General features: G+C 38.2%; 1 long non-coding RNA gene across 5 annotated transcripts in view; it reads left to right on the plus strand.

The window, feature by feature from the left end:
• Positions 1 to 26896, plus strand: part of LOC125755164 (uncharacterized) — a 124728-nt gene that overhangs the window by 3161 nt on the left and 94671 nt on the right. For 4 of the 5 annotated variants that reach the window (XR_007410962.1, XR_007410963.1, XR_007410965.1 and 1 more), the window contains exon 2: positions 5300 to 5464. This is a non-coding gene — a long non-coding RNA (uncharacterized LOC125755164). Of the gene's footprint in view, positions 1 to 5299; positions 5465 to 20593; positions 21031 to 26896 lie in introns of those variants that run through there. The other variant, XR_007410961.1, reaches the window with a different exon arrangement.

The raw sequence follows: 26896 nt of genomic DNA on the forward strand, positions 1-26896 counted from the left end.
TCCCTCCCCTGTTTCTTTACGCTCTTCTTAACCCCTTTTCTTCAACCTCCTTTACCTTCATGCCCTTTCTAGGAAAAATATCTAGAATTCATAGTGTTGACTTTCTTACTAAAGGGCATCTTTTCTTTTCTTCTCTTATTCCCTGTATCCTGTTATTCACATAGAATAGTCTTCTCATGTTCCTCATTGACCTCTAATCTCATTTTCCCACATATATTTATTTATGTATTTATTTATTGTAATCTTTATGCCCAATATGAGACTCGAACTCACAACCCCAAGGTCAAGAGTTGCATACTCTACCAACTGAGTCAGCCAGGAGCCCCAACAAGTCCTATTTTTAAATTATAGCTCAGTAAGCAGTTCTCATTTCAGTGAATTGCACCTAGTAGAAATTCTCAGTATCTCAGGGTTGAGGGCAAACTGTAAATATTCCCTCATATATTAATTTTGTTTAAAGAAGGAAGGGCTGAAGGGAGCAATAAATCCCACATGCTTTATATACCCCTTCTTTTTTCTGATAATCCATTCCCAAAGTCTTTCATCTGTTTTTTTCAAGCTCTCTGATCTATTTAGTTTCAGAATTAGGTATACTTTTGAAAAGTATAACACGAAAAAGTTAGATACACAAAACAAAATTTAGTGTGGTGAGTTACTACAAAGTGAACTCTGTGTAACCCTCAATCAGGTGACGAAATAGAACACTGTCTATATTCCAGAAACATCCACATGGCTAATTCCAATCATTACTTCCACAGTATATGGCCTCAAACCCCTAAAATATTTATCTGGCTCTTTACTGAAAAAATTTGCCAGTCTTTGTAATAGCCTGTTTCTTCTCTCTTTAGTTTTGAAAATATGTTTGATGGTTGAAAACAGAAAAAATTGATAACATTATTCGCAGTTTTCTAAATATATAAATATAATATGTAAAATAACTATAATAGAAAGTGGGGGAGAGTAAAATGGTTTATCTAAGAGTAAGGATCTTACATTCCACTTGAAGTATTTAAGTATTGATTCTAAATAGACTGAAAAATGAGTATATAACCCCTAGAACAACCAATAAAAAATTATACAGATATAGCAAAACATCAAAATAGATAAATTAAAATGAAATACTAAAAATTGTTCAAATATAAAAAGGGAAAAGGGCAAACAGTGGAATGGAAAACAACTGGAACAATTAGAGAGCAAATAATATAATTGTAGAATTAAATCCTGATATATCAATGATTGCATTAAATGTTAATAGTCTAAGCATATCAGTTACAAGACAGAGATTGTTAAAATTAATTTTAAAAAATGACCGGTGGTTTCTGTTTCTGAAAATTTGGAGTAGATGTGCTTTTCCCTATCTCTCCTACTAAATATAACTAAAGTGCCTAGACATCATACAAATACAAGAAGACTCTGGAATATGGAAAGAATTCTATTGCCGAGGGAATTTGGGACCCAAGAAATGACACCATCATAAGTTACCTGGGTTTTCTTTTTGCCACATATATTCTACACTTGGAGCTGAAGAAGCTGATAACCCCAAAATCTGACAGACATGGAAATTTAAAAATGCCCCAACAAAAGCTGCTTCTCTAGCCATAGGACCAGGAAAGGACCAGCCAATAACATAGAAACTCGCAGAAAATAACTATTTTTCTCCAGCCAAACACCACAGAACAAGAGTAGAAAGGCCAGGTGGAGAGTATAGATTCCCACTCTCACCTTGCTATAACTACCCCCCATGCCCCACCAGATAATGTCAGAGAAGACTGAATAAGGAGTCAGTTCTTTCATCCTTTTTGATGTTAACTCATTAGGCACCTCCTCAACCCTTGCAGCAGTTTCAGTAAAGTTCATTTGGGGAATCTGGACTGCCATCTCCACTGTAGCATATGAATAATCACATTAAATATAAACAATTTAAATATACCAATAAAAAGGTATAGATCATTAGAGTGGATTAAAAAATGTAACCTAACTATATACTGTCTACAAGTAACTGACTTCAGATATATATTCCTTCTGATAGGAATATAGAAAATTAGAGGATGGAAAAAGATATATCATTTAAACATCAATCCAAGAAAGCATGAGGTCTCACATGAAGGGCTTAGAAAAGAGCAAAATCAAGTAAGCAAAAGAGTGTAAATCATAAAGATAAGAGCAGAAGTCAATGAAACTTAAAACAATAGAGAAAAATTAAAGAGTTGTCTTTTTGAAAAGATCAATAAAATGGACAAATCTCTAGCAAGATGGTCAAAGATAAAAATGGGAGAAAACATGATTAGTGGTATCAGGAATGAAACATGGGATGTGACTACATACTCTGCAGGTATAAAAAAGGTAGGGAACATTGTAAACAGCTCCACATGTATAAAGTTGATGACTTAGATGAAGTGGACCAGTTCCTTAAAACCATCTACCACAAAAACTGCACCCAGTATGAAATAGGTAATTTGAGTAGCCCCGTACTATTAAAGACATTAAATTCATATTTGTATATTCCCCAAAAGAAATCTTCACTGGAGGATCACTAGACAATTCTCTGAAGAATAATTAATAAGATATATACACAATATCTTTCAGAAAATAAGAGAGGGAAAATTTCCCAGTTCTTTTTGTGAAGTTTGTATTACCCTGATACTAAAACAAGATAGTAACAGTATACAAAAATTAATAACTAAAGGGAAAGAAGGGAAGAAAACTATGCGCCAGTATCTGCTGTGAGTGTACATTCAAAATTCTTCACAGAATATTAGCTAATAGCATTAGCAATGCATAAAAAAACTTTACACCGTTACAAACTGGAATTTATCCCAGGGATGTGAGGCAAACTCACCATTCAAAACTCAGTCAACATGATCCACTATGCTAAACAGGCTAAAGAAGAAAAAAATCACGTGATTTTTGTCAGTTGAGGCAGAAAAAGAATTTGACAAAATTTAATACTCATGATTTAAAAAAAACACTCAGCAAACTAGGAATAAAAGGGAACATCTGTAACTTTATAAAGGGCATTCCACAAAAAAGCTACAGATGACATACTTAATGTTGAAGGACTGAATGCTTTCCTCCTAAAATCAGGAACAAGTCTTCTCTCGCTGCTCTTGTTTAACACAGGGATGGAACTCAGCCAGTTCAATAAAGCAAGAAAAGGAAATAAAAGGCATACAGGCAGAAATAATGAAATAACACTGTCCCTGTTTGGAGATGACACAAATCAACTGTAGAAAATGACAAGGAACTTACAAAATCAACTAGAAATGAAACTTTCAGGTATAAAGCTAACAAAACATGAGTAAGACTTGCTGAAAACTACAAAGTCCTATTAAAGGAAATGAAGATTAAAATAATGGGGGAGGGTGTCCTCTCCAAATTGATTTACAGACTTAACACCATTTCTGCCAAAATCCCAGCATGATATTTTATAGATATAGAGAAAATCATTCTAATATTTATATTGAAAAGCAAAGGAAATATAATGGGAAAAACAATTTTTGAAAATGAAGAATAAAGTTAGAGGAATCCCGGTACCCAATTTCAAGACCCATTATGTAGTTACAGTAATCAAGTGTGTGTGGCATTGGTGGAGGGATAAACATGCTGGTCATTGCAAAAGGATAGAGAGCTCTGAAGTAGTCCCACACATATATATCCAACTGATTCTTTGACGAGGATGCAAAAGCATTCAGTGCAGGAAGGATAGATTTTTCAATAAATGGTGCTGGAGACATTGAACATCAATAAACAAAACAAGCAATCAAAACAAAATCCTTGGCTTAAGCCTTGCACCTTATGTACAGATTAACTCAAAATGGATCACAGACTTAAATGTAAATGTAAAAGTGTAAAGCTTTAAGAAAAAAATCTTTTTGCTTCAGAGTTAGGCAAAGAGCTTGTGGACTTAACACCGAAAGTGTAATATATAAAATCAGTAACTGAGAAGACCCTATTAAGAGAATGAAAGACCAGCTACAGACTGGGAGCAAATGTTTGCACACCGTATCTCTGATGAAGATTGGTGTCTAAAATAATGAATGAACTCTCAAACTAAACAGTAAAAAAAGCTGATGATCCAGTTAGAAAATGGGCAAAAGACATTTCAGTGAGGAGGGTATATAGATGACAGCTAAGCACATATAAAGCTGTTCAGCATCATTAGCCCTGAGGTAAATGGAAACTGAAACCACAATGAGATAGCACTACACATATATCAGAATGGCTAAAATACAAAATAGAGACAACATCAAATGTCAGGGAGGATGTTGAGAAACTGGATCACTCATACACTGAAGTTTCATTTTGTGTGATGGTATTTATCTCGCTAGGGGTTCATTTTGCCTCTTAAAACTGTGGCTTGGTAACTTTTGTCAGTTTTGGAAAATTCTCATCCTGTGTTTTGCTAGTTTCTAGTAATTTAAAAAACTTTTCTTTTGAATGACTAAGAATAAGGGAATTGGCTGAAAAATGTTTACTTCTGGTACTCAGCATGTGTATTACTATCTACACAATTATAAGCATGGAAGTAAAACAACACAACTGTATATAACACTTCCCCTTTATTGTACCTTAAATGATCTCTACATGGTCCTTACTCTCAGGGTGTACTGATTATCATTTCATATATGTTAAGCTAATTTAGCTATAAGTTTTATTTTCCAGTTAAACCTAAGTCAGGATGTTAGCAGTGAAATACTCTCTGCAGACCTTTAAAAACTGAGGATAATGGCTATGGGATGATGGGGCAGTCTGTGGTCTTTCTATTAACATTAATAATCTCTCACTTTTTGTTGCCTGGGCATAGTTTTCCATACACTTTGATATACCATGTCTCAGCCTGTCTCAGTTGCCCTCACAGTGACTCCTTGAGCTTGACAGGTTTATTTCCTGAGTAGTCTCTGAGGCAAAAAAGTCAACTGACTGAATATGGATCCAGAGTGGTAAATCTTATTTCATACTAGTGTGCAACTTCCCAGGATAGCTCTGACTCTGTATTTGGGGTGCATACTATGTACTCTTTAGGTTGCCTAGATGGCTCTATGCTCTTCTAGTTCTAAAATACCATAGTCCTTCCATGGCCACAGTTAAGGAGCTGAGCCAGAAACAAAGTTGAACTTCCTTGTTTTCCTTCTGTGCTATTATATCTACGCATACAGTAGAGAATAGGACTTTGTTACCAGCTTGGAAAGAGGAGGGGGTCTCATCTCCCTCCCAGTTGACTCCTGCTTCATAATAGCTCACCAGACACCTCAGAAAGATCCCTACTGTAAATATTTTGGTTGACTGCTTTCTCTTGCAGCTGACTCAGGAATTGAGACGGGTTGTCTATGGATCCTAGAATAAGTTCTGGAGATGGTGAATAGATGGCCAAGCAGAATTTCCATAATCCTTGATAGCAAGAAGCAGCTTGCCTTGTGGAATCTTGGGCCTTTCTTCTCACCACTGTAGGGATCAAGAAAACAAGGTAAGTGAGGAAGCAAAACGGTGGGTATTGAGGTGCTTATTTGGAAGGCAAAGAAATGAAGGTTGTGTATGGAACATCATAGTCCGCCCCAACATAAATCAGACTTATATAGGGCAGTCATTCCTTTAACAATATTGATGGAGAGTTTGAGCCAAAACCATGGGGATGCAAGGAATATAGCTGTGAATAAGATAGAGATATCCCCAGCTTTAATGGCACCTATGGCCTAATCAGGGACATAGGTCTGTTTTTAAAATTTATTTATTTATTTATTTTTTTAGGGACATAGTTCTTAAACAAGTAATTGCATCAAGCTTCCTCATGGGAGAAGCATAGATTGCAGTTGAGGCACCTAGGAGATCATCTTGACCCAACGTAAGGGAGTCATGGAAGGGTTCCTGGAGTTAGTCATAAAGGAGAACTGGACACTTGTGACGTGAATAGCTGTGGAGATAGAATAGAGGGAAAAGCAAGTGCAAGAAAATGACATTTGAAAGAACTAAAATTACTGCAGCTTGGTATGACTTTTCATGATGGTTTTAGCTACAGAATGGGGAAAAGATTCCTCTAGGCAAAACCTCATATTCCTTTGGTAAATTGGGCCCAAGTGCATGTACCTGAAATTTAGAAAATCACCATGAATGAGCCACTGCCCCCTCTGCCCCTTTACTAGTGTGCGCATTTCAGAACCCAGACTTCAGAGTGTAGGTTAGCTCAGTTTTCTGTCTAACGCTTGCCTGGCAGACTGAGAATCAGTCCCCTCTCAGTGAGGTGGACAGTGCCCTCCAGTGGAAATGAAGGTGAGCACTCCTTCTGTGCCGCCCGGGCCCTGGTCCTCGCTTGGCTCGTATGTTTTCACCCTTCTCCTGTGAGGTCTCAGACAGCTGAGGGTCTGCAAAGTTGGCTGAGGTTCTGAAACCAAATAATGTAAGGAGAGTGCTAGTTCCTATGAAGAACAGACGTATTTTATTACCTTGGTTATCGTCCTTTTAACAGGACTCCAAAGCAGCTCCCTGGTTCAGAAAAATTATAGAAACAAGTAGGAGAAATATACATATGTATATATTTGTATATGTATATATATATATATGTATATTTCTCATTCAAGTAGATGTTTTGTTATTTTTCTGTCAGTCCGCCCCAGGACATTGATTCAGCTTTGGCCAATGGAAGGGAATTAGTAAGTGGATGTGCTGGTGTAAACAATTTTAACAATAGTTAAGTTTTTCTCAACTCCTCTAACTAAACACAGGCCAATAGCTCAGGAATATGATTTTGAAATGTTGCCAAATGTCCAGTCTTCGGTGAAGATGTGTCTGGGATCAAGATAGAATGAGGAGGTGTGTATGTTGGAGGGAGGGGAGAGCTGTGACTCACGTCACAGTGGCACTGGCCGTGATGGTCCAGCACATGCCCAGTACTGCCTCCCCAGGAGGACAGCTGGGGTCCTTTGCCCGATTGCATCGTAATTTTAAGAATATCCAATTTCAATTAGCTATTCCATAAAAATTCCAAGACTTAAGAAGATGCTAAATAATATGGATAAAATTGAAATGCTTTAAATGAGATAAGATGGTACAAGTTAGTAGCTGCCTTTCTTTTTGCCTAAATAGGAAGAATAGCAAGTGGGGGGAATGACCCTGTGCTACTTTTCAGAATCCTCTAGGTGGTGCTGCTGTGATAGCTATTGGCCAGACATTTTTTTAGCACTTAACTATCAAACCAAATATTTAACTTATTAAATGTCTTATACTTATGGTTAATTGCTAATGTGATACTATTGATAATTTATACCATCATATTTACAATTTACATTATATTCTCTTAAGAATGACTCTGTACACATAAATTACACAGCAGAGTAATTTTAAGAATTGAAATACATGTACTTCTCTGGTTATTATTCAGTAAAATTGAAGACTTGCATGTGTGGATGGATTTTTCCACACATTAAAACTGGCTATGTGATTAGCATTTGGCTATCTCTACTTCTGTTGGACAGGGTAGGACAGTGGCTTGTACATAGTAGTTGCTAAATTAATGTTTATTAAAGGAATTGATTCTGGTTTGTTTTTTCCCTTCCACTACTGATCAGACATGAGATGACCAGCTGTATTAAGCTTTTTAGAGCCCAAGTCAGATATGCTGCTTATCTTTGCTAATGAAAAGATTGGGAAACCATTTTTTCCTTTGTTTCTGAAAATGGCCTGAGGGGTGTGTGTGTGTGTGTGTATGTGTATGAAATCACTTCTTTATTTTAAAAGCAAATTAGTTTTCAGGTTGGTTCCATTGAAATGCAGGAATGGTATGAAAACTGTGTTTGATAATTGCTCGAGTCTTAATCAAGATTTTATTAAAATCAATATTTGATATGCTGCTCAATTTAATTAAATTAAACCATAGAGAAACGAGTAATAAATGAGTTTGAAAATCAATCACGGATAAGGTATGTTTCTGTTAATTAGTTTAACATAGAAAATGTTGGGTTAAGCAATTGCTGACCACAGAAGGAACAACAACAAAATCACCACTTTTGTTTATACAGTAGGAACGACTAATATTAATGAGCACATACTCTGTGCCAGGCATTGTGCTAAACACTGTCTATTAAGTTTCTTCATTTATTTTGGGACAAAATTCTATGAGGCCAGTCTCCTCAGTTGATGACCCAGGCCTGGGTTTGAGCCAGCATGAGAGTCCTGGGCCATTTAGCCAGGAAATGGCAGAGGTAGATTTTAAGACAACGATCAAGCTTTTCCCACTACCTGGGATCACTCAGCAATAGGAAGAAAAAGTATACTTTTATTATGATGAATTTTAGAGAAGTGCATTGGTAGTAGCTTTCTTCCAGAAAGAAGTGTTATTTTTATAGACGAGTGATAGATGAAAAGTCCCAAATCAAAAAGCATGAATGTTGACTTAACAGCTCAGTCTCATGAACTGCCAAAAAAAAAAAAAAAAAAAAAAAAAAAAAGAAAGTGCGGTTTATTTTTCTGGAGAGACACAGAATACCATTGTTTACCATATAACTTATGCTTATTGGGAATGGCAGAGATTTATGGCTTTAGTAAGAAAGCATTCTAATTGGGATTAGCTAATGAAAAAGTGGTAGAACTGGAGAGGGAGAAAGAAGGAAAACGTGACTTCAGTTGAGGTGTTTCCTCTCTCCTGGGATGCTCACAAAAGGGCTTGCGTTACCCACTGGGGCACGAATCACACTTTTAATTAGGCCTTCAGAGTTTGTGCCTGTGTTTTTGGTTCTCGGTATTCACCCAAGGAATCGGTTTTCTCGGAAACTAATGATATTCTTGTTAAGTACCCTCGGCAATGAGAGCAGGACTACAGCTTCCTGAGCAGTCCTCTGCATTTTTATTCAGTGCTTGCTCCATGGGATAGAAGTAAAAATCAGCAACAGCCACAATCGCACAACTGTGCAGCTTCTCTGCCATAGACAGAAGTGGATTTTCTCTCAAGGTGCTGCTTACTAAACTTCTGTCATTCACGCATCACATTCACAAAATTTGCCATCTCCCTGCACCTCTTGTGTTACTTAATATTTTCATTTAAAATGGCTCATTTTAAAGCATCAGAATTAAATATGCTTATTTCAGAAGGGGGCTTTGTTTCAAAGCCATAAATGGAAAACCAGTCACTTTCTCTAAGAAGGATATGAGTGAAAAGAAATGCAGTCAAATCAAAACTTACGTTATCAAATTTTAACTCCAGGAAAGTGTCCAGAGGTCATAAAGACATACTTGTGCCAAACTGAGACTTCCTCTTTGATTATATCTGAGCAATAAAAAAAAGATTGGAAAAGGGAATAATTTTCTCATTATGTGAATCAATTTTCTCCACTAGTGTCTATTTATCACCTAAAATCATGTTTCCCAGCCCAGGTGCATTCTTTAGCTTTTGTGATCAATGGCTCATGTATCTTGGTGGCTCTTGTGAAATTTTGCCTCTTTTTTCTACTTTCCCCCCAGTCGCATTTGAACCTTGGTCTTTACTCATCTAATTCCTCTGACCTTATTTCTAAATGTTAGAGAATTCTGTTAAGCTAACATGAGATGAAGGGCAGATTATAAAATGAATAGTTTCTATTGTTGGTTGGCACTACCTTTCTCCATATATACTTTTCTCTAAGCAGCTGTGGCAAATTTCCAATTATAGTAAAGTAGATGTAATGAACAACATCTTTTTAGCACTCCTGACCTTTGTACACCCAGTTCCCCTCCAGAGGTGATTACTGTCATCATGTTTTGTGTATTCTTCTGGAGATAGTTTGTGTATGTGAAAGTTTACTTCAACTGGGGTGTCTCTCCTTAAATTTCACACAAAGGGAAACACACTCTACATGTTGTTCTACATTTCACTTTTAAAATTTTTTTTTAGCTAATATTTTCTGGATGTAGTTTCACATTGCTATTATGTAGCCTTCATTCATTCTTTTGAATACTGCGTAGAGTGCTCCATGCATGTAACTCATCTCCTTTTGATAGGTACTTAGATTATTACTTTTTCTTCTACAAATGATGCTGTAATGTCCCTACATAATTCTCTTTGGGTCCATGATGACCAGTAAGAAGTAAATCTGCTGCTGGATAGTACTCATTCAAATGGCTGGAGTTCTAATTACAATAATTAGAGAGGGCAAATGTGTTCATATTTCTTTCATGAGGATGCCATGCTCTTTCTTTTTCCTCACCCATAACACAAATTTATGTCATGGTGCTCTGCACAGCATTAAGTATCCTGATTTGCTCATGAAGTTATGGGCTCTACGTTAACGTTTGTCTCGTGTGTCTAATCCTATTTAATCCTCCTTTGTTGCCATCACATTTGAAATTAGTTGTGTGGTTTTGTGCTCAGTTCCTGTCTTTGAGTGGATCATAAGCTCCATGAGGCCAGGGAGGGATTTGATGTTATGGAAAAAATCTTAAACTTCTCTGGCCTTAAGAGAACGACTCTTATGTATTTTATTACCTTGGTTATCGTCCCTTTAACAGGACGTAAGAGTAAGAGTAAGAGTACGTAAGAGTCGTTAAGGAAAATGACTGTCCTATTATTTTAATAGCAAATAGATGCATGTTCCTAGTGGAGCTTGAATGGGGAATGTGAAGAAAAAAAAAGAAAAGGAAACAACCCATGGGAGTCGGGGTTGTTATTTTTGACCAAGTTGGGACTGGGAAATACCAGGAGTCTCAGGGGAAATCTTATCTAACTGGAAGAAGATCCTGCTCTGCTGGCCAAAGAACAGGTCTGTAGTTCTGTGCATGTAAAACTTGCAGACCCAGACAGAGGGCCAGTCTACCTCTGGCTTTGCTTGCCATTTATTATCATTCACAAGGTGGTGTTAGATGCTCAGCTTTTAAAAGAACTGGCTTTTCAGCAGTATTTTTACCCTTGAGAGCATGTAGAGAGAGCTCTGTGTTGTATATTAATCAGAGCTTTCACGACTTGCTTTGAATGGTATTCGAAATGTATCTGGGAGTGTGGTGAATGAACTATGCCCAAAGTGTGCTCTATTATTTATTACTCAGGAGTCTTTCCATCTGAGACATAGGCTGAAATTAAAGGAACCTAATATCTACCTTTAATAACTCAATGTTCTTCCCAGTTTCTGTTCCTTATACACTCTTGCCCCCAAAAGGTTTCTAGGATTTGATACCTCATAAGAGTCAGTTTATATCTAAAATTGTACTAAAATTTGTATTTTTAAATTCCCCACTCTTTCTGTGGATGTGCAGATCTCAGAGCACACCATGCTATGCAAACATTTAGGAAACATGCCTGGGAGCTGTTCCTTCTAGAACCACTTCCCTCCCTTTTCCCAGATGGCAAGTCTTACTCATTCTACAAAACCTGGTTCAAATGTCATTTCCTCTTCTACACTCCATGACTGTCTGTCCTAGGCAGTGAGTCACCCCCTTCTCTGTGCTCCCATCATCTTCTCTGTATACCTTGATTACATGCATTCTCAAGAGGGCAATATTGTCCCCAATGGGGCAAAGATTCATTTTGGGGGAACAAAAATATTATTTTATATATACATAAAACACAGATATACATACAATATACAGACAGATATACAGTATATAAATATCCATGCTGGTGGGGAGATTAGGAAAAAAGATATCTAAACATGCTTCTAGAAAACACAGAACTTCCATATGGGCACAGTGCAAACATCAGCTGCCTCAGTTCACCTGTGTGGTGAGCTACACCCATCCACAGCTGGTGAACATCTTTCCCTCTGACTCAGACAACCCTTCTTCCCTCATCTCACAATAACCACAAGCCACAGCCTTTCCATTGCCCAAACAAGTGTCATGTTTTAGGTAGTACGTGCATATTTCTTAACCATTTAACATGTATAAAACCATTTAATATGCAACCACTTTTATTACATTCTTTCTTTATGTCACTATCAAAATTACTGAGTATTTCCTCCCTTGTTCCATCTTCCCCATAGGCCCTGTGATTTTGTGGAGTGAGCTGACTTTTTAGGAATGCATATATTGTGTTATGTCAGAACTGACTGTACTTAGACATTTGCCTCTGATCTCATGAATTAGTTTGGATTTCAGAGGAGTAAGACAATTTTCAACTGAATAGTATTGATGGTTTTTTTCTTTTTTTTGGTACAGGACATTTTGAAATAAGGGTGAAATAAGTACATTAATACATATGCATAGAATTGTCTTACTGGAGCAGCTCAGATGTGAACCCATGCCGTTGAGCCATGCTAGTACTCAGACACCATTAATGACATTGTTAGATGATGTGATTTTCTAAAGTGGTGAATAACTTCTAAAGTTCTGAATGAAACAAAGTATACCTCTGTCTTGATTTACACAGTAGTTGCTTTCCTAGAAAATTTATTTAAATTAACACCATGCAAACCACTCCCATATTTGTAACTAAAATGCAGTTTTATTCTGGCCAGTTATATGTAAACACATTTTTCATCATAGCATGGGGAAAATGAGACAATTGTTTCATCCGCTAGGAGACATGCAAGCTCCTGCCCACTGTGTAACAGTAGGGTCCCTCCCCATTGTGTGACAACCCAAACAGGCCCCCACAGATTTCCAGCATGCCCTCTGGTGAATCACTGGACTATGGCAATGCACTTTAGATAAGCTAGAACTAGGATCAATGTAAGTTCTTCACTTGGGCTGAGAAAGTAACTGTACAGAGGAAAGAATGGAGAAAAATGACTTAACACAAGGAAGGATAGGAGAAGTTCAGACATTTTTGCTGACAGTAAGTGAAATATGAGTAAATAGTATTATATGACCTGATACCTTTAGGCTGACTGAAAACAGTGCAACAACTGGATCAGTGCTGTGTGATGGAAACACAACATGAATACATACATAATTTCAAATTTTCTGGTAGCCACGTTTTAAAAAAGTAAAAAGAAACACATAACATTAACTTTATGATTGAAAATATTCAACCCAACCTACTCAAAGTAATATTTTTTCAAGATGTAAACAATATAAAAAGTATATTAATCAGTTTATATATATATATTTACTAAGTCTTTCTAATTTTGTACTTAGAGCACATCTCACTTTTCAAGTGTTCAAGAGTTCTAAAAAAAAAAAAAAAAAAAAAAAAAAAGAGTTCTATATTGTTCCTGGCCCAGGAGCTCCCAATCCTATGGGGTAATCATAGTACTTAAAAGTTAAAATATTAATTCTGTATTTTCTAGGACACTATTAAGGGCAAATTTAGAAACCTCAACTCACACCACCTTAATCAGTAAGAACATTTATTCTCTTAAGTCAAGACATAGAGTGTGCCCTAGGTTTGGTCATTTAGCAGTTTATGCCTTCATCAGGGATACAGATTCTTTCTATCTTTCCCTCCTGACTTTTTTCTTGTGGGCTTCTGCTCTCATGATTGTAAGATACATGGCATCCAGGAGCGAGATGGCTCATGTGTCCTTGTTTGTGTCTGAAAGAGGAATGGAGACACCTGTCCTGCAAATTATCTTCTCTTTCCTCAAGTCTTATTGGGCCCACATACCACATTCCAGTTGGCTTACACAAATTCCCTGGGTCAGACTATTGGCTATTCTTACGATGGATGCAGGAATGCCCTTGATAAGGCATTCTCTGTTCATTGGCTCACAGAAGAGACACCATTTCTTATCTTATTCCCCCTTTCTTCAGTCATTTACTGTATCTCACCACCTCTGAAAATGTTTGCATTTGTGACCTCCTCATAAAACCTAGACTCCAATAATTTTTGGTTGAGCCACACATGCAACATTGCATTTAATTTTGATTCAAGGAGATAGAAAAAATGGAGTAGGTTTAAAGGACAGCTAAGGTGACAAAGAGAACTGAAATCATATTATATGAGGATTGTTGAAGGGAATGGAGGCAAAGACCCATGAGAAGCAGAGGCTGAGGGAGGGATAGAGCATCTTAACATGCCTTCAGATGATTTGCCTGCTGGTAGCACTTCTCTACTGCCTCTAATTTGTTCTGAAACTGGAAGCCAGATAATTAAGCCTATTAGAATAACACATACAATAAGAACAAGTAAGTTGTGACTTAGACTGGGGTGCTTGTCTGAGAATAAAGTATTTAAGTATCAGTCCCTGAACTTCTTTACCCCTTTTCCACCTCTCACCTCATTCCTCTTTATGTGGTTTTGAGGCCCTGTGCTTAGTTCTGGGTATGCAGTACAGTTTTTATTCATTTTTAAGAATATGATAAATTTATGAATGATCATTAGTAAATGGTAATATTAATATGAATTAATACTGATCTTTATTGATGCTCTGAGTTAAGTACTATTATATCTGTTGTCTTCTTTAAATCTCACTAAACTCTATGAAGTAGGTGCTATTTGTATCTATATCGTATAGATGAGAAACCAAGTCTTACAGAGATAAGTGAGCTTGCCCAAGGTCATGGAGCTGAGATACATGCCTCAAAGCCTAGAATCTTAAATAGCCCAGAGGATACTGGGGGACTGTCTGTCCCCTCGATGTGCAAGATGTTAGAAAGAGCAAGTTCTCTTACCAATTCCCTGTGATGCCACTGGGGCATGTGGCTGAAATGGAGGGGTCATGACTTGATGTGATGTGGCTTTTTTTCCACTTTCCTTTTTTTTTTAAAGATTTTATTTATTTATTTGACAGAGTGAGAGAGAGAGAGAGAGAGAGAGAGAGAGAGAGAGAGAACACGCACGCACACACACAAGCGGGGGGAGCTGGAGAGGGAGAAGCAGTTTCTCTGCTTGCGGCTTGATCCCAGGATGCTGGGATTATGACCTGAGATGAATGCAGACACTTGACTCGCTGAGCCACCCAGGAGCCCTTCTTTCACTTTCTTTCTTTTTTTAAAATATTTTATTTATTTATTTATTCATGATAGACACAGAGAGAAAGAAAGAGGTAGAGACACAGGCAGAGGGAGAAGCAGGCTCCATGCAGGGAGCCCGACGTGGGACTCCATCCCAGGTCTCCAGGATCACGCCCTGGGCTGAAGGCAGGTGCTGAACCGCTGAGCCACTGAGCCACCCAGGGATCCACCGTTCTTTCACTTTCTGAGTGGCTTGCTCCTCTCAGGGATGTGTGGGATTATTTTACCAGGGATGAGATTTTCAGTTAATTTTCTGGGCTCACTCTTGCCTGATTGTGCTTCGTTGCACACTGTGTGCCTTAACAGAATAGTGCATACCCTGGAAGCTCGTCCATATTTGTGAAATCAGCCTTTTCTGAGGGCAGTGGGATGCCATAACACATTTTTGAAAAAGGAGAGCACTTTACAGTCTGTAAGCATTACTCTGACCTGTTTTGGGGAGATGAGGGGTAAGAGTGACCAAGGCAGCAGGAGTTTAAGAGAACCTCTTTCTTGGGGAATGGCTCTCCATCATCTCTAAATTTCAGCACTGTTCCGTATAACACTGAAGTCACCTGTATCATATGTTAGGGAGATGCCAAGAATGTGTTCAGAAAAGAGGGAATAAATCAGTCCATGCAAGTTCACTCTTTGACATGGGAGATGCGTATTCATTGCCCTAAGGCACTCTTCTCCTCTTGTGTCTCTGCCCATAAGCCCTGAAGGACCCAGATTTTAACAGCTGTTTTGGCAATTCATTACCAGGTGAATACCCAGTGAATAACTAGAGGGAAATTAGAAATTGGATATCCTAGGAATTAGAAATCCTTCCATGAACAAAGAGAGAGTAGGCCATTACTATTTTATGGAAGGAAATTCAAGATAGAAGGATGAAAAATTGCTCAACCTCAGAGTAGTTGTAACAACTAACATTGACCACACACTATGAGCCATATGTTGTGCAGAACATGTCACATGCATTATTTTATTTAATTCCCACCACACACATCCAATGGAATATTCTTATTCACATCCTGCAGGTGAATACATTGAAGCCTTGAGAGGTCAAGTGATGGTCTCAAAGTCACATGATAGTAAATGGCAGAGTATGAATTCAAACCCAAGCTGTCTGACTCCAGGGCCAGCACTTTACATCCTAATGACTCTGGATTCCCTGATGTTTAACTCATGAAACCTGAGGTTGTCCCTTTCTACAAAACAACTGATACCACACCATGAAATGGGTAGGAAGGTTGAGACTCCTGCGTAACTTCTCTGTAGCACTGGCCAAGTGTCACACAATCTAGATCACATACAACATTGACATACATGTAAATACATAATCTCAACCTTCCAACATGAGGTGTGCCATTGGGCAGTACACAATCAATTGTCAATCAAATGGCTTAGCAATTGAGTGTTAAAGCATCTCTACAAGGTATAAATAAATAATAACATGGAAGAGAAAGACATTTGCTAGATGCAAGATGCCAGCTGTAATTTCAAGAAAATGTTGATTGCATGCTTTGGGAACTACTTTCACAAAGCCTTGCTCCAGTGAAGATTTTCCTTGTAAGGTAGCATGAAAAAAAGAGATTTTTTTACTTTTACTCGGAGTTTATTGTTTCCTTGTCAGCAGCTGTGCCGATGTGGTGTTGATTATGCAGAGAAGAATTATTTTGATTATTGACAGTTTGCATTCTTCTCATAATTTGGAGTTCTTCATCTCTGAATTGTTTCCTCACCTCCTCTCCTGTCTGCACATGAATAAAAATCTAAAAGCACTTGCCAGGATCCTTACCCAAGGCAGCTGTTAGGAGGAATATAGTTGAAAGTTCAGATGCAATTTGACGTGAAACTCTCCCTGCTGGTTGTTCCTATCTCTGAGCATAACTGCAGAGCAAGGGAGCTTGTGAGGTTCACTATGAGTGTGTGAAAGGCTTCTCTGCAAGTAAACCCAGCTCTCTGGTGGATGGCCTTTCCCCCTGCATCTTTGTCTGCTGGCTGGGAGCCCCATCTCTCCTAACCATATCCATTCAGAACTGTAGGCCAACATATTTCTGGTCCAGGTTGGCTCAGATGAATAGTCTGTGCTACTTTCCATATTATTCCTTAGAAAAAAGACTGCTTAAGCAACAAAAATGATCTAAACAAACCAAAAATATCCCCCTTTAAGGTAATCTTCACATGGTACAGGTAACAGATTGCTTTGGTATCCTGTGTCACATCCCCTTGCCTGCCTGTATGTCAGCCTTGGGTAAGACACACGTCAAGTGCAGAGTCCCACCTCAAGCTTTTGCTCCCGGCCCAGAGGTAACACCCCTGGGGACCACCTTCCATGAAGGGGGACAGAAGTCAGTGGAGTATGGCCCAGCTTCTCAGGGATCCTGGCAGAATCAAACCATGTTGTCTGCAGCCGTAACCCCAGTGTACTTCCTTATCTTGGCTTTCCCTGGGTCACCTCCCCAAAAACAGCGTGTACCCAAGTCCTTGTCTCAGGCTCTGCTCTTTGGGAAAATACACAAACAGTAAAAGAGAAGATTATTTCTCACTGAATTTATTTCTTTTTCCCTTTCTGAGATCTTATTTATATTGTTTTGGAGTAAATACTAAAATCTATTCTTAAAAAATATGTAGGAGTAATATAGGTACATTGAAAGAATGTTTTCTCTATATACATCTATATACGTATGTTTTAATTATGATATGTATATATTTATATATACATATATGTATGTATTTTATGCACACATGTATATGTGTTTTCTACATATGTCTATATATGTTTATACATAATGTGTATATTTATATTAAAATCATCTGCTTGTGGAGAAAGTACATCATGAACAGAACATAGTTTTGGATCAGATAGACCTGGGATTGAATTGTGTCTATGCTGCATTTAAGTCTCACATATTTGGAATCATTATTTACCCTGTTAAGGCCTTGGTCTGAGCTCCTACAAAATAGAGTGAGCATTTTTGCAGGGTTGTTATGCATGTTAGTTGACATTGTATATGTAGCACACTAGCATGTTTCTGAGCATTTAGCAAGCACTTAGTGTATTTCAGTGATTATTATAAAAAAGCAAAACAAAACAAACTTCTCCACTAGACTGTACATACTCCCCCTACTCCCTGAGGGGCTATGGGAAGGAGGTGGAGGAAACTGCTGTATCTATTGTGTATCTTTCCAGAATTTTTCCCATGTTTATACAAACTTTCTAAAAATGTGAATATGCACACGCATACACATGCATGAATTAATAGGTGAAACATTAATATATTATACATTAATAGGGGACAGGGCAAAGCAATGGTGTGTTAGTCAATCTTCTCCAGAGAAATAGAACCAATACATACACATCTATATGAGGGGAGCTGGTGAGAGGTCTGTGGTCCTGTTGTGGAGACTCTTTGACTCTCTTAATTCACCAGAGACTTCTTCATTCCCGCCAGCACCTTTAAATAGATCAGCTTTCTTGGGTCCAGTCTTCCTTCTTGATATCCCGGATCACAGCCTACTGTTTAAGGACATGATCCCCAAGGATGCCCTGGTGATGCAGGATAGAGCCCTTCTTGGGAGAATAACAGTTCTGGCACCAAAGCTGACCAAGGGGAGCTATTAGAATAATGCTCTTTGGAAGTGCTTGTGCCTTCTCTGAGGGTACTAGACAACTAAGAGCCAGACACATTTGCATAACCTCTTAGCAAATATCTAGGTTCTTCAATATAGGATTTCTGAAGGCTGTAGACAGACTACCCAAAGCCAAAATTCTTTATATGTGATTTTTGTTCTGGATCTGTCTTATGCCCAGCATCAGCAAGGACCCTGAACATGGGAGCTATTCACTTCCAAGGAAGGCAGAGGTTAAAAGGGAAGTAGATGCAAATTAGGATTTCCTACCTCCTCTCCTACCTGGAAATAAAAAGAAGATTCCTGGTGTTGGATGCTCTGAACCTAGGGTCTACAGAGGAGGGGAGACTCCTCCACTGTTGAGTGGCCCTGTTTTGATTTATAGCCCAGCCTGAGCTGCTGTGGCTCACAGGGACCAGTTATTGAGTCGAGGCCTCCTTTTGGACTCTGCAAATATAAGGAAGTGATAATATACCCAAACAATCTGATGTCAGGCATCAGTTTTCTTCCCTTCCCCTTTCTTCCTTTCACTTCCATTCTAGTCAATGCTATCGTATTTAATGAGTAGATATCCTATGCTATTTCATCCATTTGAACATATGACTTTTTATTCTATATTTTTCTGCTCTGTTACATAGTATTTCATTTCATTCTGTTCTACAGCCATGTATTGAGTTCTTGCTGGATGCAAGAGTTTTTGCTAAATGTTACCAAAAAAACTCCTGTGTGTGTGGTTGAGGGGGGGCAACATATACACACGTATGTATGTTTTGAGGAATAGTTTTCAGAATATCATTATACTTGACAGAAATTCCATATTTCCTGTACCTCTCTCTAGGAATACTCAGGAGGAAATCTCAAATTAATCTGAAATATTACAGAATAAAGATTTACCTAGAAAGCATTGATACTAGCAGTGACTTAAGGAGAATACCAGGTTTTAAACCCTTTGTGTTTCTCTGCTAGTGATTTCTTAGAGGCCATATTTACTAACAGTGCAAATCCTAGGGTAAATTAAGATAAATTGAAGTCTCTTTTGAAAGATGGGAGCTATCATGTAACAAAAAAGACTATAAGATGAATAAAGACAACATCTGTTTTCAGATTTATTTCTCAACAATCCTCCTTCATTGTTGGCTGTGATGTGTACCTTGACATCTTTTTGTTTGTTTTCCCCTGAGAGTCAGTTATTCTGGGAAAAATATGTTCTTGAGAGCCAATTTAGTGTCATGGTTAAGGTCATGGGCTTTCTGAAGAACTGAGTTAGAATGTCAGCTCCACCAACTCCAACCATATGACCTTGGGCATGTTCCTTAAGCACCTGAGTAATAGTATCTCCTTCATGATGTTCTTGAAAGAATTAAATGAGATAATTCATGTTAAGTACTTGGTCATACTTGCTAATATTAAGTGGTCAATAAATATTAGTTGTTAGTTGGGAAATAGGGACAATATAATACTTTGAGGAGGATTTTGAAGCTTAACTGAGATGCTTGTAGAGCATTTAGGTCACTACCTGACACATAGTAAGTAGTCAATAAATGTTCATCATTGACATTTTTTTTTGTTATTATGTGTTATTTGTAAGATGTGGATAATGTAATTAACTTAGTATAGTTATAAAGACCAATTGAGATAATGTGAGTGAAGTATTTAGCACTGTGCCTGGTACAGAGTGAGAACCAAATAAATGTTAAAGTCCTGAAGGGCAGGAACTGTGTTATTTACTTCATTTTACCGTAGCACCCTGGCCAATGCTTGACACATAGAAGGTATCTAATAAATATTTTGTAAATAAATAAGCGAATAATTATATTATCAATTTGGTTCTACTCTATCCCAAATATAAAAGTAAATATAGGAAAAGAATTCTGGTCTCCTTTAGAATCTGATGACCCTTGAAAAATGGGGAATAAAATAAACCCAAGGAGACAGGATGTTCCCAAACTCTGAGATCATCATCATAATCCCCTACATTAGAAAGGTCTTTATGGTTCACAGAGAACTTTTACATCCATTATGTCATTCAACATTAAAAAAAAAAATGCAACAAATGTCCTTAGGGTCAGCGTGGACAAGGAACTCAATCTCTTACAAATGATTTAAAACCCATTTCGTCTTGCTACAGATATTGCTTACAGAAAACTTCAGGCACAGCAATGCTACCCAGCTTGATTTAGCTTAAAGAAACCTTTCGTGACCTTATAAACAAACACAGCCCAGTGGGAACCCAAGTGGAATTTCAGAATTTTGAAGATGAGCTGAGAGAATTTGCTCAGAAATGGGACATATTAAAACAATCTCTACCAAAGGAGTGAAACAATAAAGAGATTGACTCAGAAGAGAACAAAAAGGCCAGTGCCACTTATTGGTGAGCAGTGAGCTCCTGACTCATTATAACTGTTGACTGCGTAGCAATAATATTTGGGAACATTGCAATCTCGAGAGCAGGCTTATAATGATGTTCATCTGCTCGTATGGATGGACGGCCTTACATAAACTCTGATTGCTCATAGAAAGAGCTGCTTCTCTTTAAAGTAAACTACCAGAATTGGAGTGAGCAAGGCTGATTAAAAGATATTTTTGTGAATATAAATGTCAGCTTTTAAATGCCTCTTCTCTGGTATAATGTTGTTGTGTTCATGCATGTGTTGGGTGAATGTGTTTTGACCTTACATCCTGAGTGAGTGGGTTAGGCTAGTTGATTAAGTGAATTATTGATATACAGACAAAGGCTCTAATGGTCAGGATCCTAGCATGATACATGGTTCAAATGGAGTTTCAGAAGGCTCAATGGTGGGGCTTTATTGACCAAGATATGGGCAGGATTGCTCCCAGATGATTTTTGAATCATGGAGGGACAAAAGGATTGAGATATGGACAGGGTTACAAAAATGGACAACGGATGGTGAGTGAGGTCCCTAGTGACTAGCCATAATAAGATCTTTCAACCCTAGGATGTACAAAACATTATTGGAACCTGGTGAGGACTGGCAATGTAGAGGGGAAGCCATCTGGAAGGACCATGTTCATGGGAAGACACAGATATCATTGTATATTTGGTAAAGCAAGGAAGAAATACTCTGGCCTCTCTCTCCTTCCACCCTCTGATTTCCTACAGGTACTTCCCATTGATCAAACCCATCCGGATCTTAGCAAGCAAGGGACTCTGGGGGCTCCTAGGCACAAATTAGGACAGATAAGAATGGATATGGGTATGGGTCATATCATCTCTGTTATAACTACTCACCTCTGCCATTATAGGGTAAAAGCATACGTAGATAATAAGTAAATGAATAGGTGTGGTTGTGTGCCAATAAAACTTTATTTCCAAAAGAGGTAGTGGGACAGATACACAGTCACAGTTCACTGATCCTTGGTCTCAGAAAATCATTTGTATGTGGAGTCCAGCATAAACAGAATCATTAAGTTTCTGGGGAGCAATAGCAGCAGAGTCCTTACATGTTTTTGATAAGGTCCTGCCTTCACTTGGTTTCTGCCCTGACTGTCACATAAATTGAAGCAATTGCCCCAATATAGGCTTAACACACACCAGGGTAAATTTGAGTGGAAGCCTTTAACACACTTGAAATGAGGACATCAATAATTCAGGTGAATACATAAATGATTCAGGCCAATTCCAGTAGTGTATGTGTACATGCACAAGTGTATGTGAAAGGACAATCTAAAAATTATGTGTGGATATATTACCAAAGGCAAGTAATCTCTCTCCTACTTAAACCAGTGGACTTTGAGATGGATGTAGGCCTTCGTCAAATTTTAGGCAGTTTCAAATGGCAGTAGAAATAAAACAGTGACCATCCAAATGAAAACAAGCAGAAACCTAGACTGGTGTTAGGTAGAGGCTCCCAAGCAGGCAGAGGAGAAGGAAGGCAGTATAGGGAAAACAAGGGAAGGTTCAAGTCTGCCTTTATTGGAGGCTGTTCTCATGGGGAAGCTGGATGTGGAGTAAAAGTGGGGCAGCCTGTGTGATTAGTTTCTGGAGCATATTTGGCTTTCTTTAGTTGGTCTTGAGTCAATCATGAGACAAAATTTAGGGAAGCTAGATGTTATTGACCAAGCCCTATGTGCTTGGATTGGGAGCTGCAGTCTGTGGTTTGGCTTCCTGGGCTGACCACCACAGAACCTGGGGGTGGGAGTTCTCTTGTCATGTATAGTCTGGCTGTAGGTCATTTGTATATTCAGAGTCAACAGGTTATTGTTGACTGTCCTAGCTCAGCCACATGCTAGATGATGCTCTGCTTTGCTCTGTACCACCCCACACAGGTTACCATGACAGAGAGCATTTTCCTTTCTACTCGTGCAGCCATGAGGTGGCTCAAAATGAACTTGTAGCACCTGATAATCCCAACACTAACTTAATCAGTGTTGCCAGGAGAAGCCACAGGCCAGGTCTCTGAATTCTTGATAAAACAGCCTTAAGTCAACCTTTCTGCATAAATCTCAGATTCTTCTCTTAATGACCTCATTCTTGGCAGCATATTTCCCTCTCTTCCTTCCCATATCTCCCCATGAAGTAGACTCAGCCAGGTCACGTGTGGAAATTCTTCTCCCATGATTCCTTACCTCATTTGCATGCAGTTTTTCTCATTATACTTTCATCACCATAAGAGGCATCCTTGAGCCAGGATGACCCAGAGTGGAGAGTACCTGGGGAGATCTCCATTTAGGCCCAAACAGATGTGCTCAGGCTCCTCTGAGCCCCAGGCTTCTCTCTTCTGTGTGTTTAAAAGATTGCAAAGCCTTTTACAGGCCTACTTTTTCTTTATACTTTAGTTCTTCCTTCCTAAGGGTTTATCTTTCTCTCCTCAATATTCGGCTGAATTGTACAGTTTGTCATAAATTTGCTAAGCTACTAGAAGCTTTTCTCTCCTAAAATAAAATATATGACCTTCTGAATTTTGTTTCTGATCAGCTCTTCTCTCTTACCAGAAACTACCCTCTCTGCTTGCTCTGAAGCAGACAAGCCCTGTAGGCAGTTCATTTTTGTGCATGTTCATTTGCTCACCTGAGTCAAGTGATAAAATTCTTTTTCATAGACTTGCAAATCCCTGGAGCAGGAAGGGATCTCAGAGGTCAGAGAGGCTAATATTCTCCAAATGTGATGCATAATCCACTGGGGTATGTAGGATGATGTTAGCTCAACATTTTAAATAATTTTAGTTACTATATATTTACTTTAATTCTGTTGAAAAAATGCATAAATGGTACATGAAACTGCATGAGTTCATAAATATTACTGTTCAGATTGAGGCTGAAGCAGATGGTACCTTGAAAACCTATTGTATTCAGTATATATGAATTGCAGGTGTTAACAGGTAATACCTGGATGTGACAAAGATCATGAAAGTAGCATCTTTGAAAGCACTACTCTGCTCTGATCTCCTGCAGGAAGAGGAAATGGAGGCTCTGGAAAGGGAAGTTTTTCCAAGGCTATTCAACTCATAGAAACAGGACTAGGGTCAGGTCATGATTGCCTGGATTCCCCATATTCTTTCATTTGGTTTCCAAGGACCCCTTCTTGGCCACTGTAAGTTCTCTTCAAGATCAGATACCATGATCAAGTCCTCAGAAGGTGCCTTGGGGGTGAATTTTCAAAAGCACAAGAAGCTGGACAAAAGCCCATTTTAAACACATGGTGAATTACCTGAACGAATCTAAGAGCCTCATTTTCAAAGACAAAAATTGGTCGTTTATTGGATCTAGAACAACTGAAACTTCACTGGATAACAAGGTAAACGAATGCATTGCACCATTCACCAAAGTAGAGGCCCTCAAGCTGCTGGTTGTTCTGCGTAATGGGAGATTCGAAATGCAGTTAATGGGTTAGTGTAGTTTTTATTGTAAAAGCAAACTAAATTAAACTGATAGTTTTAATTAAATTTGAATTGGCTGTGATTTTACTCAGTTTTACAGGCCACTTGAGACACTAGTGTTGCACTTAAAATCTAGTGTTGTAATTAGTGACATCTACATTTATTATAATGGTTACTGCACTTTATTGAATTTATTCAGGAGTAAACAAAAGCTCAGCATCTAAAGAGCTTAGATTCCAGGCTAGGTTGGCTGTGGAAGCCTGTTTTGTTTCTGTTAGAATGTCAGGTGATGGGGCTGATCTTGAGAAGGGAAGTTCATGATTTAGCCATCTAGCCACAAGGTTAGGACCTTGGGTCACCTCAAGTTATAACTGTCTCAGAACATCATAATTATGTTTTTGTTATACTCTTCATCTGGAAAATCCAATTGGATGCATGTTTGAGCATCTCTCATTTCCCCAATACTTTTAGGGTTCAAGGTCTGCAAGTCTAGATTTGGTGACACTGCAAAGCAATCATTAATTTGATCTATGCACCAGAACTGCTGTCTGAAGCTCTGGCAGATGCTAACCAGGGAGGCTGCTGTCTTCCTGAGAAGGGCAGTGCCTTGCTGGTGCAGTACTGGCTGTTGTCTCAGATAGAACTGGGCTCTGATGCAGTGGTTTGAGTAACTTTGGTGTGCATAGAATCACCTGAGAGACTTGTTAAAATGCAGTCTCCAGGGTCTCATCTTTGGGAATTCTGGTACAGTAAGTGTAAAGGGAAAATCTATTTCGAGAAGCTCCACTCTGACACATTAATTCAGTCTAACAGGATCCTCAGAAAGCCCATGTGATAAACAGAAACAGGAGTCTATTCTATGGGGTTGTCATATTCTATGCTTTGTTAAGAGGTCTGTGTGGCAATAGTCTCTTATAAATTGATTGATGAGAGTGAGGTTAATGCAAGGGTTATATTTTTAATTCAAATTAATAAATACTTATAACAATAGTACAGAAATGTGTAGCATAAAAGATGAATCATTCAGTCCCTCTCTCCAGAGACAAATAGTTCACTCAGGTGTGTTATCTTTCAAAATGTTTGCCTATTTACTTGTAAGCATAGATACCAGTAGATGCTTCCCTACTAGATTTTCTCCACTTGTTATTTTGTTCTGAGTTCTGAGGGATTTCTTCTACTCTTTTTTATGGTTCTTGGGATGTTCCTTTTGTATGACATCCCATTCTTGTTTTATGAATATAAATATTTTCCCAGTGTTTTGGAAGGTAGTGTTCAGGGATTTTCTTTGGTGGGGGGAAGGGGGTACCATCTCTGATTTCTCTGTTATCACATTTCTTTTATTTATCTTGATCTTTTTCTGGCAAGTTGTAGGCAGAATGGTTCTTGTTCATTCATATATAAGAATGAGGCTACAGAAAGGCTGAGTGGGGATGCTGGGATGGCCAGGATGGTCAACTGTCAGGTTTTTCTTTTGAAATAGTAGGCAAGAATCTGGACATCCTGCTTTGGAACTCCTAATGCATGCATGTGGAGTGCTGTCCATATCCACACTCATCCTAGCTGCCCTGGTTTTTCTCTATTTATGCAGTATTTTTAGAGGAAGAGTCCTCATGGCTATTACTGCTGCTGCTGTGTGTGATGTGTGTATATGTATGGTTGTTTCTTTCTTTCTTTCTTTTTTTTGTATGGTTGTTTTCATTGCAGGTAATGAATGGGATGTTCTGAACATGAGGGAGTGGAGTTACCTACTCCATGTGTAGAACTTCAATTAATCCTACTTTTTCCATCCTATCCTCACTTATGGCCTAATGTTTCTGAATTCCAAACCATACTGGAGTTCTCTCCTTTTGAGACAGAGTGATCAAAACTCAAAATTTTTCAAGAGACAGTCACATGCTTACTACACAATTTAAAATTCAAACAAGTTGGTTACATAACAAATACTAAAAGATGAATGTAGGTATTTTCAGAGTAACCAAGAGTTGGGGGCATTCTAATGTCATTCACATGAATTTTAGGTTTGAATCTGTAGGAACTGTACGATAAAGAACAATGAATTTGATCAAAGATGAAACAAATCTGAATCATTTGCATCTGATTCCTTCAATTCAAACCTTGGAATCTGCAGCACCTGAATGCTTAATAATCATCAATTAAACAATCAAACAAACAGCAAAGAAAAATCCTAAGCTCAATGAACATGGATGTGTTTTGAAAAAAATTATATGTGATTTCTTTTTAATCAATATAAATCCAATTACTCTTATACCTATTGTCAATGTAAACCCTGACACATTGAATACCAATTTCAGAATTCCAAATTTGTTCAGAAGAGCTATTACAGTCAACAAAATATTTTAGACCTTGATAGGGCCTTATAAATCAATTGAAACAAGCTCCTAATTATCCAGATAAATAAATGAAGGCAATCATAGTGGGAAGAAGTTAAAAATTTTGGCTTTGAATTTAGATAGGCCTGGCTTCTCCTTTGCCTTGGTCTGGAAGTGGGACTGTTGCTTCTGCTCATAGTCTGCTGGGCAGAAATAATTACATGGTTGTATCCTAACTGCAGGAAAGTTTGGGAAATATGGGGC

Source organism: Canis lupus, chromosome 5, assembly GCF_003254725.2.
Source record: "Canis lupus dingo isolate Sandy chromosome 5, ASM325472v2, whole genome shotgun sequence".
In the NCBI taxonomy this organism is placed as follows: Eukaryota; Metazoa; Chordata; class Mammalia; order Carnivora; family Canidae; genus Canis; species Canis lupus.